Source organism: Drosophila yakuba, chromosome 2R (assembly GCF_016746365.2).
Source record: "Drosophila yakuba strain Tai18E2 chromosome 2R, Prin_Dyak_Tai18E2_2.1, whole genome shotgun sequence".
Classification (NCBI taxonomy): domain Eukaryota; kingdom Metazoa; phylum Arthropoda; class Insecta; order Diptera; family Drosophilidae; genus Drosophila; species Drosophila yakuba.
In genome coordinates, this window is record NC_052528.2 from 14450674 (window position 1) to 14469129 (window position 18456).

Genomic DNA, 18456 nt, shown 5'->3' on the forward strand with positions numbered 1-18456 from the left:
ACACCTTTAATTTTTTTTATACATTCGGGGTCATTTCCTTCTCCCTCAACTAAACAAGAGTATGCCTTAGCCTTAAGTCCCGCAAAAGAGGTCATAACCTTACCGGCATGTTCATCTTTCATTTTTCCTGGTTCTTTATTATTAGCCTGTATTATATTAAATTGGTTTTCTTGCTTATAGTTAGAAGTATCAAAGCGTTGTGGGTTGTCTTTTATAGTTTGATAAAAATCTTCTTCTGAAGATAGTATAAATGAATCTGTATCCATATATATTATTTTCGTAGATGGACTTTTAATTAAAAGGAAGTCATAATAAAATTCATACATTAGCCATTTTGAGAGTTCTAAAACCGTTACTCCTATATATATGGGTTTATCATACATAATTTTGGACGGTGTTGACTCAATTGCTGCTAAGTCTGAACCAAATATTTCTACGCTATGAAAATCATTTCTAGCTATGCGCTGTCTAAAACCTGGAGAATTTTGTTTCGATTGATAATGTTTAACTAAAGCTACTTGACGACGCTTTGCTACATTCTCCATTGTTTTTCCGTAAACAGCATTATTCATTAGCTTAAAAAAATTTTTTTCAAAATCATTTTCAGCCAATTTTCTCTGCTGTGTGTTTAGGTCGATATAAGGCTTCAGCCAGCATGATTGCGTAAAGGACAAAACTCGGTGTACCTTTCTTACAATAAGACCATGCTCTAAACAAAGTTGAAGCTGTTTTAAGTGAATTATGTATTCACTTTTATTAGTTAAATCAGCTATAAGCTTTCTTTGCTTGCCCCCGGGTGGAATTTTATTTTCAGGACAGAATGGTAAATAATTATGTAAATCATGCTTATCGGCAGGATACTCCAGATCAACTTCTAGCATATACCCTATACTACCATCACATGCTATATTTTTATAGTCGAATGAATCAACTTCTTCTTTATCCAAAAACTGAAACCCTGATAGTGGCAAGGGTTGACTCATAGCCCACCCATATAAATTATTGGCATCAATATAACTTAAAAAATTGTTCGGTTTTTTTGGATCGAAGTTTTTTAAGTATTTATTATTTGCTATAGAAATGCGCTGAGTGCATTGAGTCAACCCTCCCCGAATTGCTCTTTTTAAAAAATTGTACATATCGCCATCACTTATTAGTTCTAAACTTACATTAGTGAACTTAAGCATAGCATCCCATGATATTGATGGCGCAGTAACATAATTAATGGGATCTAACTTATAAATTTTTTTGCAAATTTTCCTAAAATTTTCAAACACATCTGCTAAAATTAAAACATCGCTTTCTAAATATAGTTTTAAATAGTCTTTAATAGTTCGACAGTTAAATGTCTCCCAGACTTTCTGTGCGAAATTAAAGTTATCTATACTACAATTTTCTTCACTTAGAGAATTATAAAAACTATCAATGCTTGGAAGTTGGGTATCATTAAACTTTTCAAAGCTATCTAAGTAGTCATAGGGAAACACCCCCTTCCTCCTCATTTGCTTAAATTTTTCTCCCTGAAATTTCGTACTTAGAATTTTAAAATCTTTATCTTCCATATAGCTTGATAGTTTATCTAAACTTGAATTTAAAAATCGGACTGAATCTATGTATCTTATTTTGTATCTGCTTGTAGCATTGATTTTTATAGTTTGCGTAAGTGCTATATAGAGCTCTTTATTGCAAGGTATGGGACTTAAGTCCCCCTCTAATTCAGTAATAAATAAATGAATATCATATTTAGATAAATTATGGAACACTACAGGAAAGAAAGGGTCACTTAATCTAAACTTAGGCTTACAATTTCTATGGATAGGACCTACGTATTCTCCAGAAAATTGATCAAAGAATTTGTCCAGGTCGCTCGCATTTATTTCTTTCTCGCAGGCGCAACAATTTCCCTTTTGAAGCTGTTCATCGAAAGTGTCATCCCTCGGTTTCTTGGAGTTAACCCAATATTTGTAATACAGGCTTAAAGTTTTTTCTTTAAGAGTTTTACAAAATGTTTGTATGCAATCAACGCCTATAAAATTATAAAATTTAAATATGTTAGTTAAATATAATTTTATAAAAATGTGGTTCTATTTACCTTCGTAGGTCCACAGTTCGTTAAGATTAGGATAATCTTTATGGGCAACATAAAAAGATACGGCACATGCCGTATGCTTTTGTACTTGCGTGGTTGACGAGGAAGCAGAAGAATTCAAGCATGTTTTGTAATTTTCAAGAACAGCCTCAATGTCTGCATAAATTACCACTGGAGGAGATAATTTTTTGTGATATCCTTTAAACGATGTTGTCGTATTAGGATCCGGATAAAATGAGGACACTTTTCCGCATTCCAGTTTGTTGTGAGTAGTGCTTTTCACGTGATAACACTGAAGACAGTTCTCACAAAAATATCCTCCCGATTTTCCTTTAGAAAATTGTGAAGAGCATAATGTATAAAGATTTGTTATATACGCATAATGCATAATGTTATGGGTAATATTATCGATTCCCAATATATTAATGTGGTTCCGTTTTCTTTCTTTTGTTTTAATCGTGGGACCAACAATTTTTTCACCTGCTTCATCAATTTCATAAATATTTATGCTGAAGTTGACATTGTTTTTCTCAAAATGTCGAACTCCTATTTTTTCTATTGGAAATTTAATTCCCGAAAAATCTAAAGTCATTCCGCCATACACAATAGTTTCATCATTAATATTAATGTTATAGCTTTGAGGCTTTGTCATCCTTTCTCTAGAATATTTCCTTTGCTGGGGGGTTGTAAAAGTCCTATTTTCATGGTTTTGATTAGCTATAAATGCTAGTATACACCACTTGAAACAAAATACGTCGGAATTCTGCACGTTTATTAGCGCATTTCGGGCTCTTATTTTTTGAGGAGCTTTAATGTATCCGCTGGCAGGAATGTTTTCCAGTTTTATTATAGTAGTTTCAAAATAGTTAAAATTTTTAATAGCCCAGCCTGAGTCTTTTTCTTGAAATTCGCTGCTTAATGTAAGTAAGCAATCTATGGCCGAATTTAGCTCATCAATGATATCTTCATTTATGTATACAGATTTGTAGGCAGTTTTAAAGTGCTTCATTGTTTCCACTGTAACTCCTTCATCTGTTTGCTTTATATATGAACCATATACACTTAGGTTAAATTTAATGGTTCTGTAGTCTATCATACAATGCTTTATAACTTCAACTATATCTTTTTGACACTGCTGATAAAACTCTTTTAAATCAATCATATTATTAAATGGACTACCAATTCGATATGATTGTACTGGAAATGTCGTCTCTGATGTAAGCAATATGATATTCGCATTGTTCTTAACTTCTCTGGCCGACGCATTTTTATGTATATCGGTCAAAATATGTTGACGTTCTCTGGTTGCCGAGTACTTTTCACCGCAAGTAGGACATAAGAGCTCCCTTCTTAAGTCAATATGTTTTCTTTTTGGGGGGTTAGATATTTCCTTATCCTCTTCCATCCTCATTCGTTTTATAGACTTAGCTGATGTCATAGGGCGGTCTTCTTCATCCAGTTTTCCTCTACCCATTAAAATGCTAAATGCATTTCGGGGTCCTTCACAGCGTTGGTAGTGATCATCAAATTCACAATTTTTTACTAGATTAGAGCATAAGTCACATCTAATGTTAGAGTTTAACATTAAAGCCTCGCAGGCTTTACTGGGTTCTGAGCACTTCGCGTAATGAGAGACAAACTCACTAATTTCGATGCATTGGTTGCACAAATCACAAGCCACTGATGATTCCATTTTGAATTTTTTATAAATATATTTTATTTATATATTTTATTTTGTTTTAAAAATTATTCACAGTAAATGGTTTGAGTCCACACAAACAATTAAAACGGTTAGACGTGATATCCCGAGAAAGTTCGACCGAAATTATATTATAAGAATGCAGTGCTGAGGTATTATAAGAACTGATCCTGAGCAATTTAAGGGGATCCATTTTTATACACGAGCATTAGAGAGTTTGACATCTACAGGGGGTGTCTACTCTTAGAATCCACCTGATTGGTTCTCGATTTAAGGAGCCTTCACAGACTGCAGACTGCACAGACTGCAATGGGGAAGTCAGAAAAGGAGGGCGAGCTATGGGTTTGGATGCAGGTAAATAGCCGCTTGACTTTCTCGATAATAGGTTCAAAGAGTCATAAATATTTGATTTTATGGGGTCTCCTAGCATAATGAAAATGGAGACAGATCACAGATAATTTGAAATACATATCTCTGTAGGGAATTACTTCGGATAACCGCAGTCAGGGATCATGAAATTATTGGTGACTACTAGTCATTGTTACTTTATAAGTAACATTTTGCAAGGCATACATTTAAAACGTGGGTAGCCTTAAGCTGAAAGTCGCTATGACTTCAGATTGTTTAGATTTTCTTCTCAACGGCTCCATAGCTTTTAGCTGAAAGTAGCTGGAATATACGGGAACGACGGTTTTTTAACGGTTTTATGATTATATGATTTTTTATATATACGTATACACGACCCTATAACCAGTTTGTTTGATATTTCTAAATATTTCTCAACTAATAATCCAACCACCAGTTACCTTCCTAGAAAATTGAGGACACAGTAAGGTGCATAGCCTTGAACAGAAATCTCACCCCCACCCTTGCGATCATCCTTATGACTGCTTGTGCGCGCAGGTACACCCCTTCCAAGATTGCTTGTGCGCACCCCCTTCCAAGATTGCTTGTGCGCGAAGAAGTGCAATTGTAATTTTGAGAGTTTTTATGAAAAGTCGTATTTTTAATTTCAGAATCGTGAAAAGCATACTATTGGAAAGGGCTTGAAAAATCCTTTCCAATGATACCCAATTTTTTTTTTTTTTTTTTTAGAGAGGGATCCCCATAGCATATACCGAATCGGCGGTTTTGGCCTGTTTTCGGGTAGTAGTGGGAATATACGGGAGCGAGCGTCTTCACAGCAGTCTCCCCGTTTGGCGCTGAGGAACACAAATGTAAAGTTATCTCTCAAACCTATTTAAAATTATAAGCAACTCTTCTATACATAAATATCTACTCGACGAAGTAAAATCAATACGTAAAATTACACTCAACCCCAAAAGGGATCTCTCTAGCTCATTTTTCCTATTACACCGTTTATACACAAACCTTCTAACAGGATTTTTCTGAAACCTAATAAGTGTTCTAACAAGAATGTTCCAATAAGAATTGCATTTATCCAACTAAATGCGTCTTGACTAATCACAGGTTCGTGTCTCCGCTAAGTACCGCCGCTCCCGAACCGCCGCTCCCGTATATTCCCACTACTACCCGAAAACAGGCCAAAACCGCCGATTCGGTATATGCTATGGGGATCCCTCTCTAAAAAAAAAAAAAAAAAAATTGGGTATCATTGGAAAGGATTTTTCAAGCCCTTTCCAATAGTATGCTTTTCACGATTCTGAAATTAAAAATACGACTTTTCATAAAAACTCTCAAAATTACAATTGCACTTCTTCGCGCACAAGCAATCTTGGAAGGGGGTGCGCACAAGCAATCTTGGAAGGGGTGTACCTGCGCGCACAAGCAGTCATAAGGATGATCGCAAGGGTGGGGGTGAGATTTCTGTTCAAGGCTATGCACCTTACTGTGTCCTCAATTTTCTAGGAAGGTAACTGGTGGTTGGATTATTAGTTGAGAAATATTTAGAAATATCAAACAAACTGGTTATAGGGTCGTGTATACGTATATATAAAAAATCATATAATCATAAAACCGTTAAAAAACCGTCGTTCCCGTATATTCCAGCTACTCACACAAATGGCAGCGATAACACAGCGCCGACTGACTGACTGCGGGCAGCCTGGCAACCCTGCATCCAGGAATCTGCCTTATGACGACCCATTTCACTATCGACAGCCGAGGCTTTGTTTCAACTTTATTACGTTGCTGCTGTTACTGCTGGTGGAGATGCAGTTAAAATGTCGCCTGAAAATGGGGAAAAACCAAAACTTTAAGAGCCTCCTTGAACGGGGAAAATTGCGCATGTGATTGGGTTGAAAGTTTGACGGGTAAATGGAAAAAGTTTCGCACATTAAATATGTACAATAGTTTGAAGTTATCTTTCGAAATGCTGAATAAAACAACATGTGACACTCTATCGATATCAAAAGTCAAGCTATTTTCTGATCTTAATTATAAATTCATTTGTGACTTGGCTCTTCTATTGAGCAGCCAAAAAAACCTATTAAATTAACATTAAAATTATTGCTGCGATAATTACATTTATTGCTGCTTTGATTTCATTCAAAAAATGACCCATTGCGAGTCAAATTACTTGTTAATGCTGTCTCACATTCAAATATACACACGTTTTGCGAACTTCATTCGCCATTTGTCTTTCGGAGCTGTGGATTTCGAGTGCACATTTCAATTTTCACGAGCTGGGAAAACGGGCGAGGAAAGGGGAAATGGAGATAGGAGGAAAATGACAAGAATCCATTTACAATTCGGCACGTTCAAAGAGCGCGGGAAAACTGAAGAAGGGCGACATATCAGGTGCAAATGGCGACAGATACCTTTGGTTTTTCCCATTCGCAAACTTTGCCACTAATGCGCATTGGGCCAAGTGCATTTTCCAACAATTTATTACTTTATTCGACATTGTTGCTGGTGCCTCGCGTTTGCAAATTACATTTGGTTGCTAACCATTTATTGCATATTCATGGTCATTCGATAGGAGGCAATACGTTCATGAATATTGATAAAGCAAATTGCTTTTGTTTATGTTTGCATTTTCCCAGAATTAAAAAGTGCCAAGTTTGAATATTACCAATAGTGCTAAAGCACCAATGGATAGCCACATTTTTGTTGAAATATTAAACGGCTTATGCATTCACCCTTTTTTTTAATTACTGCACGGAAGGTGAAGCAGAATATATAAAAAAAAAAATGGTTAATGGATAAGGTGTGACCTCGTGGGGAAATGTGAGCTTTGCATGTCGAATTGAGGCTTTTCCGAGGGTTTTTCCATGCCAATCGATTGTCAAGCGAGCGGTGGGCTTGCGTTTAACTTTTGTTATATACCCAATGATTCAATTACGGTGTCTTGCGCATCGGAAAAACCGTGGAAAATCCCACGAATAAACAGGCAGTACATGTACATGAAAGAAAATCAATGCTTTGCGGTATTTTGCAGGTATTTCATGGTCCAAATACCGGCGATATTAAAATGCAAAATAATAAAACAAAATACAAATTCCAGAAGTGACCTAGATTGCGGCTGTTTCTGTTCGTTGTGAATTGTTTGAATTTGTTTTTGATTAGTTGGAAATTTGGCTCCAGCTCTCCAATACCATTTATGCTTTCCAAATCAATTGAAAATCATTTGAAATGTATTCATTAGCTCTTTGAAGATGTTTGTTCCAGTTTAAGATTTGTTTGCATTGCAAAATTAGGAACTACTTTCTGAATTTCGTGGGGCAGCCAAATTTGCTCAGCCTTTGATCTTTAATGAAATTTAAATGTGAGATTTTATGAACTCTTATATGAGTGTTGTACATTGATGCATATTTTCCCCCGGGCAATTATTTTAAAACAAAGAAGTGTTTCATTTTATTGCAGCTCATGCTGCATTTTTTGTTTAATATTTACTTGGGTTTTTGTGCACTTCGCAAATCGGTGGCGTACTACCAACAATGCAATGGACAAAATCAATGCACATTTGTATGTTTTTCAATCGGTGTTTTTGCTTTTATGGCCATGTTAATACCGTGGGGGGATTGCATTTTATGCCACATTTGGTTGCATCTGCATATGTTGCATACTTTTCAGGTTTCAGCAAATGAAGAGCGAAGCATTGCTGAAAGTCGAAATAAATATTTGTTGAATTGTACGTATTTGATTTTTGCTCTATGCACATCCATGTCTATTTGATTAAATTCTACGTTTGTCTTTTTTGTTGAGCATTTATTTCGCATTTTAATTGCACGCCCAATTAATCGCCAATAATTTACAGCAGCTGTTCGTTGGATATTTATTTGCTTTCGTCTGATTTCAGTGTTTGTATTCATTTCAACCAATTCGTGCCTTGAAATATGACTGTGTGTTTTATGTTTTTTTGTCCGGAGTAAACAAATTTAAACATTTTAATTGTCTGGATAATTTAAGTGGGGGCGGGCAACAAGTTTGACAGATAGACAGACAGACAGACAGACAAGAAAAAATTCTTTTCCAGATGCCAAAGGCAAGTACAAAGCCCCGGCATTCTGTCTCTGTCTTTCTACGCAACCCTCTCTGTCTCTGGCTCTCTGTCCTGCAATAAAAAACACAATCCCAGACTGACTTGTGGCATATGCTAATGAGAGCTATGTGCCTGCCACACTGTTGGCCTGCGCTCGCCCACTAATGCAATTGTGTGAGTGGGGAATAAAAAAATGCACTGCGCAGGACACTGCAAGAATAGCAATCTGAAAGTTGAATTATCTTAAGCAAACATTTTGGTAAATGGAGAAAATAGATACTAAAATTTGTTCGCGGTGTATACAATAGAAGTAGTAATGGGAGTATGTAACATTTTAAGCTGCGTGTAAGCGCCGCCCCTGCTTTAAATACTGTTTAACTATTCCATGTGTCATAATATCTAGTCCATCTCTGGCCCATTCCAACGTGTCTCCTACTATTCCCATATTTTTTGTTGCTGCTTTATGACTCCTCTTGGCCATGAAAAGCACAACTCTGAGCACAAGAGACGGGGCAAAGCCCATAGAATTGCACTCAGTCAAGTCGACGGGCCAAGTTGGAAGGTAGGAGGAGAAGCCAGAAGCCGAGAGTGATATTACAAAAGGGACATCCCCGGGGGAAAGGGGCGAAACTGGGCAAGAAGTACGCCACCCACCCACACATCCAAGAGTTAATGAGGAAATAGGCTTAGATAATGTGCCTCACATAATGCCCAGTTCTGGGACTCGAATCGCAAAAGGGAAACGGGTGGGACGTCTTCGTCTTATATTCTCGTGTTTGCGGTTGTGTCGCTTAAGCATTTTGTAAATGGTTTGTTTTGTCTTGCAATTAGTTTGAAAGGGTTGTGCTCTGGTTACAGGAGACCAAAACGAACCGAAGCAGCAATCCTCACCGAACTTAACTGAACTAAACTGAACTGATGTGAGCCAAACAATGACCATCTATTGTCCATCCATTGCGATGCTAAGGAGCTGTGGGCCTGGACCTTATGTCCTCGGTTGGCTCAATTTATGGCTAATTAATAATTAACAAGCTCAGGAGCGGGTTCCCATATATGTTATCAGACTGAGAGCTCGATTAATTGGGATTCAAGCTTAACGAGGGTATTGTTTTCACACTTAACTTATTAAAATTGGGTACTAGAAGTGTCAGTCTTATTTAATTATAAACTAAATATGTATAAGAACCATTTTACACCTTTCACCTGATTGGAGTTCTTTATGTAACATTTATAATTCTAAAACATTGCAATCAATGCAGTGATTTGCTACAGTAAGCCAATAAAAGACATTGATAAAGTTCCCGAGCTCATTTCCCACTGTTTACTTTGAGAATTTCCTTAGGCCTATATCTTCTACAACCAGATGCCAAACCAAAATGATTACTCTTAAATACTTTCTGTTTACAAAAATTAGCATTTCGCAAACATCATGCAGATGGAGGAAAACAAAATAAACAGACTGAAAAAATTGACATTAATTATGCAATAAATAGCGCATTTTATACGGCTGCAGAGAATGAAGAGTGTATTGTGTGTGCTGGAAACGTAATAAATGGCTCCCACTGTACCGCATCAAGCCATGGGCAAAGAATTTAATTAAAATGCCAAATGCATCATAAATACTGCAAACAATTTTATTTCCCCAGGATGCCTTTTTTCCCATTTCCCGCAGAAAAGTGCAATTGAATGTGAATGGATAAAGTATTTAGAGTTCTTAGTCTGCTTCCATTTGAATTCAATATTTGTCCGAAACTTTTAAGGAAAGTTCATTCAAGGCAACCGAAATGTACAACTTGTTAGGCCTTTGTTTAACAATTGCCAGTCGAAGGCGGATCAACATTGTCTGTATTTACCGATGTCCTTTGTTGGATAAAATTTGAATTAGGTCTAACAACAACCACTTGTCTGGGTCTTGAAATGCAAACATATTGAAAAAGTTGTTCGAACTTGCTGTTGATTAGTTGCCCAGACAAAAAGTTGTTTACGCTCGCAATGCATAAATGATTATTTACACTCCAATTCTCACTCTATATATCCTTTCTGTTTGCTTTTTCAGGTACGTTTGCCGTTCTAAAATGATTGATTCGACAGAAACCCTTTGCCACTCCACCACTGTGTAAGTTATGCTCTCAGTTATCAAATGGAAATCATCCTACTGGCAGGTTATAAATTCACGAAAATCCCACGACGCCAATGTCAATATTTATGAATGCTCCGGGGGAATTTCGCAGTCAAGGGTAACATTTTGTCAAGACCCCCACACAATTCGGCGGTTTCAAGGGGCGTTTTAAAAAAATTGCAAACATTTGCCAGATGATGTTTTGCGTTTTTTTTCACTATGCATTCGCATTCGCCAAGTGAAAAGTTTTCAACGAGCCGTAATTTAAGCTAGCAACCATCTGAACGCATGTTGAATAAATATGCTACGGGTATAAAAATAAAAGTTGGCCAAAACACATACCTACGCAAAAGTTTACCGTGGAGATTGGCCAGTTATGTCTGGGATTATTAGTTGAAACAATGTGATAAAGGTACACAAATGTTATGCGGTTTCTAGAATTTAATTGTTAATTAAAAGTAAATATTTCAGGGATTATATAGGATTAGGAGCATGTTTAGACAGAAATCAACCCGAAACCACTGTGCCATTGTGTCACTCCATGAAATGCAAATCCCAATGACGGTATATTTATGATAAATGTGCGAAAGAGAGGCGATTCGAGCAGCCGAAAAAGATGGAGAGACAGTCGTCCGGAAGCGCTCGTGTTTTTTCTATCTCACTTACATCTACCCCAAAAATTGTTGAGCGGAATATGGCACATATATATATATTTTTATAGCCTCCACAAACATACTGTAGAAATTAAATTTCGTTTTTACTGTGCAAACATTAGATAATCATCATCACCATCGTCATCTGCATCTGAGTGGGCGTATTTATGCGAGGGAACCGAGCTCTGGCATAAATATAATTTTGTAATGCGAAACTTGCCGTTTTATCATTTGTTTATTATTTCTCTTATATTTCTCGTATGTTTTTTCTTCCGGCTTGACACTCTGTTTGGATTTTATTTTATTTGAGTTTGTAATGATGGTATCAGGTGTCTTAGCACTTGCATACCAAATGTCCTCGCTAAAGATGTTGTGTACACAGAACACTCCTTACCATTTAATTATTACATATTTATATCAATTTACATAGTAAATTGAATACATCTATCAGGGTTAAAATACATTCTTGGAAATTATTATAATTGGAATTATTGAAGTGGAACAAACTGCGTATGTTCTTAGAAAGTTTATAATTAACTCGGTATCGTTTTGGTGTGCTACTCAGAACCTTTACTCGTACAGTAAGGGGTATACTTGTAACATACCATGATAATGGGTATTTGATGGTCGAGTTCTCTCTTCAATTTTGTTTCTTAAAATCGAAAAACTTTCTTGGGCAAAAAGGATCATACATAGATTTTTCTTTTTGATTTCAATTTTTTCTTTTGAGAAAACCCACTTGCGCTTACAAGTGTGAGATGAAATTCTATTCTTGTTCTTCTTTCTGTTGTCTTGAATTGCTTTCTTCTTTTTGTGCAGCTATAAACTTTCAACCGGATGCCTTGGTTCTCCCTTTTCCTTCGCATTTTCCTCCGCAATTTTCCATTCGCTGGCGCGGTGCACACTTCTGCCATCTTTTACTTTGTTAATGAATCCCTTTTGTTGGCAATTGCTTGCCATGTTCTTTATTTCGCTGTCGAGTATTCTGGCCCCATAAACACCTCCCTCGCATTGCGTTTCGATTGCAATCGCGGAAAAGCGTGGAAACTCGAGCTGCACTGATGCCATTTTCGCCATCAAATATTTAGTTAGCCATCCGCGCTTGCAGCTTGCGAATCCTAAATCCTGAATCCTGAATTCTGTGTCTCAATCCCACAGCAGTTCCTCTAATCTCAGAAAGTTGGTTGCCAGCCAGCGAGTTTCGGTTGGCAATGCAAATTTGCGTTGCTCTCTTCGGAGGCCGCAAAATCTGAAATTCGATGTCCCGAATCCGCAATACGCAATCCTTTAAGCAGCGCCAACACCCAATTATTCTGGCCCCCAAACATAATAAATCTCAACGAGTGTCTGTCATTTATAGCTGACTCTTTTCTTTGCGAAACTCAAGCACACCCAAGTAATTTTCCACCACCGCCCCAATCCGCATTCATGGTTTCTTGGCCCTTGGGCCAAAACACACATTTAGCCATCCATTTGCTATATCTATTTTATGTTGGCCACAAACATTCTGCTATGATTTCGCATCGCAACAAATTTCTCTACGGCTTGAGTTACTTTCTGCTCCAGCTGGAGGGCAACACATGTTGCTAATGTGCCCGCCGAGAGTTGGATCGGAATTACAGAGGTCGTCGTCGTTCTCCTTCTCGTTCTCAGTTTGCACCCTCGTCCTCGTCCTCTTGGTTGATGTCCTGCTGGCTCACTGGCTCCATTTGGGGGTCGCAAAAGTTTTATTGATTTTGTGACAGCCGAGTTGGGCTGACTGCTGCTCTATTCGGCTGCTATATTGTGTTGTTTTAGCTTAGGCCTTGTTTCCAAATTCAATTCAATCAAGCGAAAACAGTTTACCAAAATGTCTCCAGTGGCATGTACTTGATTATCGTTCTGAGGATGTCCTTGCAGCTGTCTCTGCCTCTTTGTCACTTGCCATCTCTTTCGCTGTTCGCCGTCAATCTCAATCAGCCATCTCTTTCCAGCCTGTCCGTGCATTACAGGACATTTTGCACTTTTGCCGTGTTGCGTCGTACACACAATCGACATTTTGCATTAAATTAAGGTAAAATTGAAACTGGTTAAGCCAGAATAAGTTGTTGCCTAATTTAATCAATGAGCGAAAGAGTATAATGTATTTGTTATTCTAAAAGTAAGAGCGTTAAATACCAGGGCTTTGTTACTGATAAGAGTGATTCATTAGCATTTCTTGAAATTCTGAATATCCCAAGAGTTGGTGACTAATCCAGGGGTAATCCATTTCCATTTTCTAAGAAATAAGTATTTCCTAGAATTGGTGTGATTAGTTTAAAACATTTAAAATACCATTTTTAAAGAGGTTTATTTTTCTTTTTTTTATATATATACTTTAATAAATAAATGTTGGTGACTAATAGCGGTAATCCCTTTCCAGTTCTAAGAAATAAGTAATTCCTAGATTAGTGTGATTAGTTCAAAACATTTAAAATACCATTTTCAAAGAGCTTTATTTTTATTTTTTTATATATATATTTTAATAAATAAATGTATTGTATGTCCCTAGAGTGGACCATCAATTTTTCATAGCGGGGCAGCAGATGCCCAAAAAGCTTCGGCTGCTTGAAGTAATGTGCAAAGTTTAAGTTGACGAACGCGGGCGGAATGAAGATGAGGCCTGCTGGCTGTGGGTGGTGGGCAGCAGGTGATCACATCACCTGACCTTCCTGCAATTTCACCTACCGCCTTCACCTTTGTTCTCTTAGTTAGCAGCTGTCTGAGGGCGTTTGTCCTGCTGTCTCTCATTGTGCTCATCAGAATCAGCATCATCGTCATCGCCATCATCATCATTTTCTCTGCAGCCGTAACGTGAAGTAAAACGTGAGCGTGTCATTTTAGCATTTTTTTTTTTGCTGCGTGGTAAAATGGCCGAGGAAAGAGAGATGAATGGTTTGAGCAAGTGAAAAGGAATGAGAATCTGACGCACGTGCAACTGACATGAAAATAAATAAGAGGAGAAACTCTAAATGACAGTTTTTGCATTAGATTTGCTTTCTTCTCGGTTTTTTTTTTTTTTTTTTTTGTCTTTTTAGTGAGTTTTTTCTTGGCCATCTTTATTATTATTATTTTTTTTTTTTTTGCTATACGTTTGCTCTTTCGGAAAAACTTTGCACCCAAAATTTCTGTCTGGCAGTTTTGCATTCAGGCGCGTTGTCACTGATTTACTCCTATCGCTATCTCAATTCCTTTTTAAGTTTGTTGTTGTTTTTGTTTGTGTAGAATGGCATTTCAGTTTTTTAGACAGTGTTATTTCTTCACTTTTTTCCTTCTTTTTTTTGTGCTTATTGATATCAAAAGTTTAAGTGCAGCTTTGGTAGGAGCTTACATTATGCTTTGGCCAGGCTCAGTGCGCTTATCCCGCTTACGAAACTTACAAAAGCGGAGTGACATGAAGAAATGGAAAGCGGAGGAAAAGCAGAGTGAAAATCTTTTGCCAACAGTTTGAGATGAGCGAAAAATGCGAGCGATTTGGAAAACCCCAAAAAGTGTGCTAAAAAAAAAAAGGGGCGAGAAGTACGCACTTGCGATAGGAGTGTGAGTGAGTGTGTGTGTGAGTGCGCGATGGATGCTTTTCCTTTTCCGCCTTCCTTATTCACTTGAAACCAAATTGAGCTAAAAGAGGAAAAAGGAAACAAATCAATTTCATTTGATTCTGTTTTTGGCGGCCCTGATTGTATTGAGTGCAAGTCTTTTCCGCTTTGCCGCCCATACATTTACATACACATCAATTTCATCACGAGTCTTGGGGGAAAAGCAAAGCGAACCGAAAGGCTACTTCCAGCGTTTTAGGGCCTTTCAAGTTGCCTAAATTGATTTTCCGGCTAAAACACAGACTCGCAATACGTGTTCGAATGATTCTTGTATTCTGCTTGTTTGGGGAAACGCGTTCGGCATAGGAAACAATCTTTTTTAATTTCAGTCCAATGTTCGAACAAGCGATGGGCTCGTAAAAAACTTTTGTTTCTCCGCATTATTATGGCGCTGTTAAGCTGAATTGTCCGAGGAAAACTTTCCCAACTTTTGCAGCAGTGGAAAATCTAGATCAAACTGTAGAACAAGATGGTCGAACAAGAAGAATACACGGCTCACACAAAAAAGCAGCAGCAGCTCATTCCAAGTTTGCTCTCGGCCTCCACGAATTTTGCAGTTTATTTCAGGTTTTAGCCAAACTCAGGATTCTGTGTCTTTTGCCCGCATATAAATATTTGATTTGATTGTGCTCTCGTTTTGCTTTAGCCCCTTAGCTCTTGCAGCTTATTTTATATTGAAAGAGCACACAGAAACCAGCAGATTTGGCTTAATGCTAAAGGAAGTCGAGAAATTGTTGGGGGTCACAGGTATTTGAACTTCAAATGAATACAGTCGAATATCACAATTTTAAAGAGAATTTCCAGCAGCTTGTAAAGGCTTAAATTATTTATTCATTTAATTTTAAAGACTTTTTTTTATTAATGTTCTTTGATTACAAAGTAAACTTTTGTATGCCAGAACAGGATATTAAACTTAAATAAAAATATATGCCATTTGCTCTACTATTTGTGCTCTGCTTTTTTCCTGCATTGTCAACACATATTGTGTTGACTGCCCCACTCTTTTGTCCATTAGAAAATCGTTAGATGGCTTTGCTGTTGTTGCACCAGTGACCGTTTGGCATTTGCATTGTTGCAACTCCTGACAACAGTCAGTTATGGCCATCTCGTTCGCTCACCCCTCGCCCTTTCGACCCCCGTCTGCCTGACCCTCGACCTCAGACAACATGCGGCAAAGTGGGCCAGAAAACGTGGGCGGAATGGGGGGAACACAGTTCAAGTATTTGGTATTGTTATTGCATGGCTGTTGTCAACGTAAAATGTACCACAAAATGTGTGGCAAAACAATAAGTATATTTTTGTAGCTAGCGGACTTTCTAACTCGGTGCACTTAAAATATCATAAATATATAGTTTTTAAACTGTATCTTAAAAAATAATACAAATATTTAAATGTAATTTGATATACTTAAAAATGCATATATTTTAAATACGGTTCTTCTGTCATATACACAGGTTTTTAGACTTGATCCAGTGTAGGTGGACACTTTTGTTTTTCCTGATTTTTCTCGCTGTGTACAACCCTGTAATTCTGCTTCGGCACAGGTCAAAGCACATGAAGAGCGGCCCAGCTAAGGCGGCAAACAAATGGACTACATTGTATGCTCACTTAATTATAATTTATATAATCTATAAGCTAATCTCTGTGATCCGCAGTGCAGACGGCAACAGAAGTGCCTGTCGCCGGCCGACCAGCTGTTAATGAAATTTATGGTTCAGAGTTCATGAACCCCGTTGGGAGGCAGTTGCAGTTGACAATACCAGAATCCGGGCTACCTGGATGGCAAATTTGCCACCTGAGCGCGCCAACACAGCCACAGGGTCTCCACTTTCCATGTGCTCCTCCATGTTCCACCATGCTCCTTCGTGTTCCTCGGTGCTCCTCCGTGCTCTTCGGTGCTGCTCCATGGCGACAATGACAATGTCTGGCTGAATAAATTCTCATTTATGACACTTGAAACCCGGCAGCGGGCGGTGAAGTGCCAACTGTAGGTGGTGTAGGTTGTTTCCATTGCCTCCTGCTGTTACTACTGCGACAGACTCGTTAGTTTGCCATCTAGATGCTATGGCATTCGCCTTTCGAGCCCAACTTGCGGTTGAGTCTCATGCCTGCGGCTGTGGAATGTTACCACCAGATGAAAAACGGAAGTGAACCCAGCGGCAGATCAGGGCAAAGGAGGCAAGATGGCAGGACAGCTGGGGGCAGAAGTCTCTTGCATTGGAATAATTGATAAGAAAATGCGTTACAAATGATCAAATGTCTGCCAAAGGCAAAAAGGACCAACGCACTGGGAAAAACTAGTGCACAGTCGAAGGAAAAAAATGTTAGGCTTTTTAGATGATACATAGGGTTAGTATAAAGCTTGTATTTCCAGTTAATAGGATGTAATATGAAACACATAATCAAATGTCTGCCGATGGCAAACATGGCCCATACACAAGAAAAAACACAAGGAGGAGAAAAATTATAACAATGTTTAAGATATTTTATTTGATATAGGCGCAGTATAATTGAAAGCTGTTGAATCATTTAAAAAAACGATAGCTGTACAGAGAAGTGCTAGATGGCAACATAAATGGATTTTTTCCAATGAATTTGTCACAGTGTTGCCATGGTCACATTCTGCCAGACTTACAGGTGATTAAATTTGCAATTTCGATTCCTCGAAGCGCAAGCGTTGAATTGACTTTTTCCACCAATCTGAATTACGCATCCTGTTGTCATGTGTATATACGTATGTATGGGCATATATCTATGTATGTTTTCGCTCATCATATTTCCCTGGCCGCTCGATTATTATTCATATTTATTGCGTTTCATTTAATTTCGCTGCCGGCCAAGAAGTCGACTTCGCCGTACAGATGCAGATACATCTTTTATATATGTACGTACTCGTGTATATGTGTGCAGCTGATGAATAATAAACTTAATTGGTTTTCATGCGGCAGCATCATCCTATTTGCTTTCTTCGTGACGTGATGTGTGTAAGTGGAGCACCAAATCAATTAAAGATTGCCAACCGCCAATCATCCTCATTCGGCCTCCTTAAATCATCGCAGCGGTTCATTGCCCGAAATCAGATGCAAGTGCGAACCATTTCAGGTTTGCTCAGTTTATCAATCTTAAATGTTTTTCATTGCATTAAATTAATGCTTTTCAAGAAAGAGTATCTATGGTCATGAAGAAAGTGCTAGGCTTTCGGCTTTATTTTTTGGCTTTTCCAAAGCTTAAGTAATTGTTAACGGCTAGAGACCATTTACAGCTGCAAAAGTCAAAGGCACATGAGACTTAGTAGTTGCCATAGGCAGCCAATCCAAACGGAATTCATTTGCATGCTACAAGCTTTTTTCGTTCATCCTCTTTCATTTCTGTTTGATTTTTCATCTAATCCGTGCGTTTTACACATTTTCCCTGCCCAAGTCTCAACCTCTGCGATTCATTCGATGTGTGTGTGTGTGAGTGAGTACATAACGATGTATTCTCCCACTTTCCGGTTTTTCTAACAAAATGGCCACGCATACAGTTCGTTCGTAGAATGTGTGTGTGTGTCGAGGTGTGTCTGTGTGTCGATGTGTGTCGGTGTCTGTGTGGTTGAACGACGCCATCAACAGCTTAGAATTTCAAAATGGGCGAAAGCCAATTTTCACACTCAAATAAATTGGGTTAGTTGCACATACATACACACCAAACGGTGTGTGTGTGTATATGTGTGTTGCAGGTGCTGCACATAGCACGTGAATCGAACACGCGCTGAAATAAAGTTACCACCTCAGTTTGCCACTTTTTTTTTCTTCAGCAAACTTCCCCTTTATTCCATCTTTTGTTGCTCTGTTCTCTG

General features: G+C 38.0%; 1 protein-coding gene across 5 annotated transcripts in view; it reads left to right on the forward strand.

The window, feature by feature from the left end:
• The window catches only part of LOC6530621 (syndecan), a 106249-nt gene that overhangs the window by 26259 nt on the left and 61534 nt on the right, over positions 1-18456 (forward strand). The gene's annotated exons all lie outside the window — the stretch shown is intronic.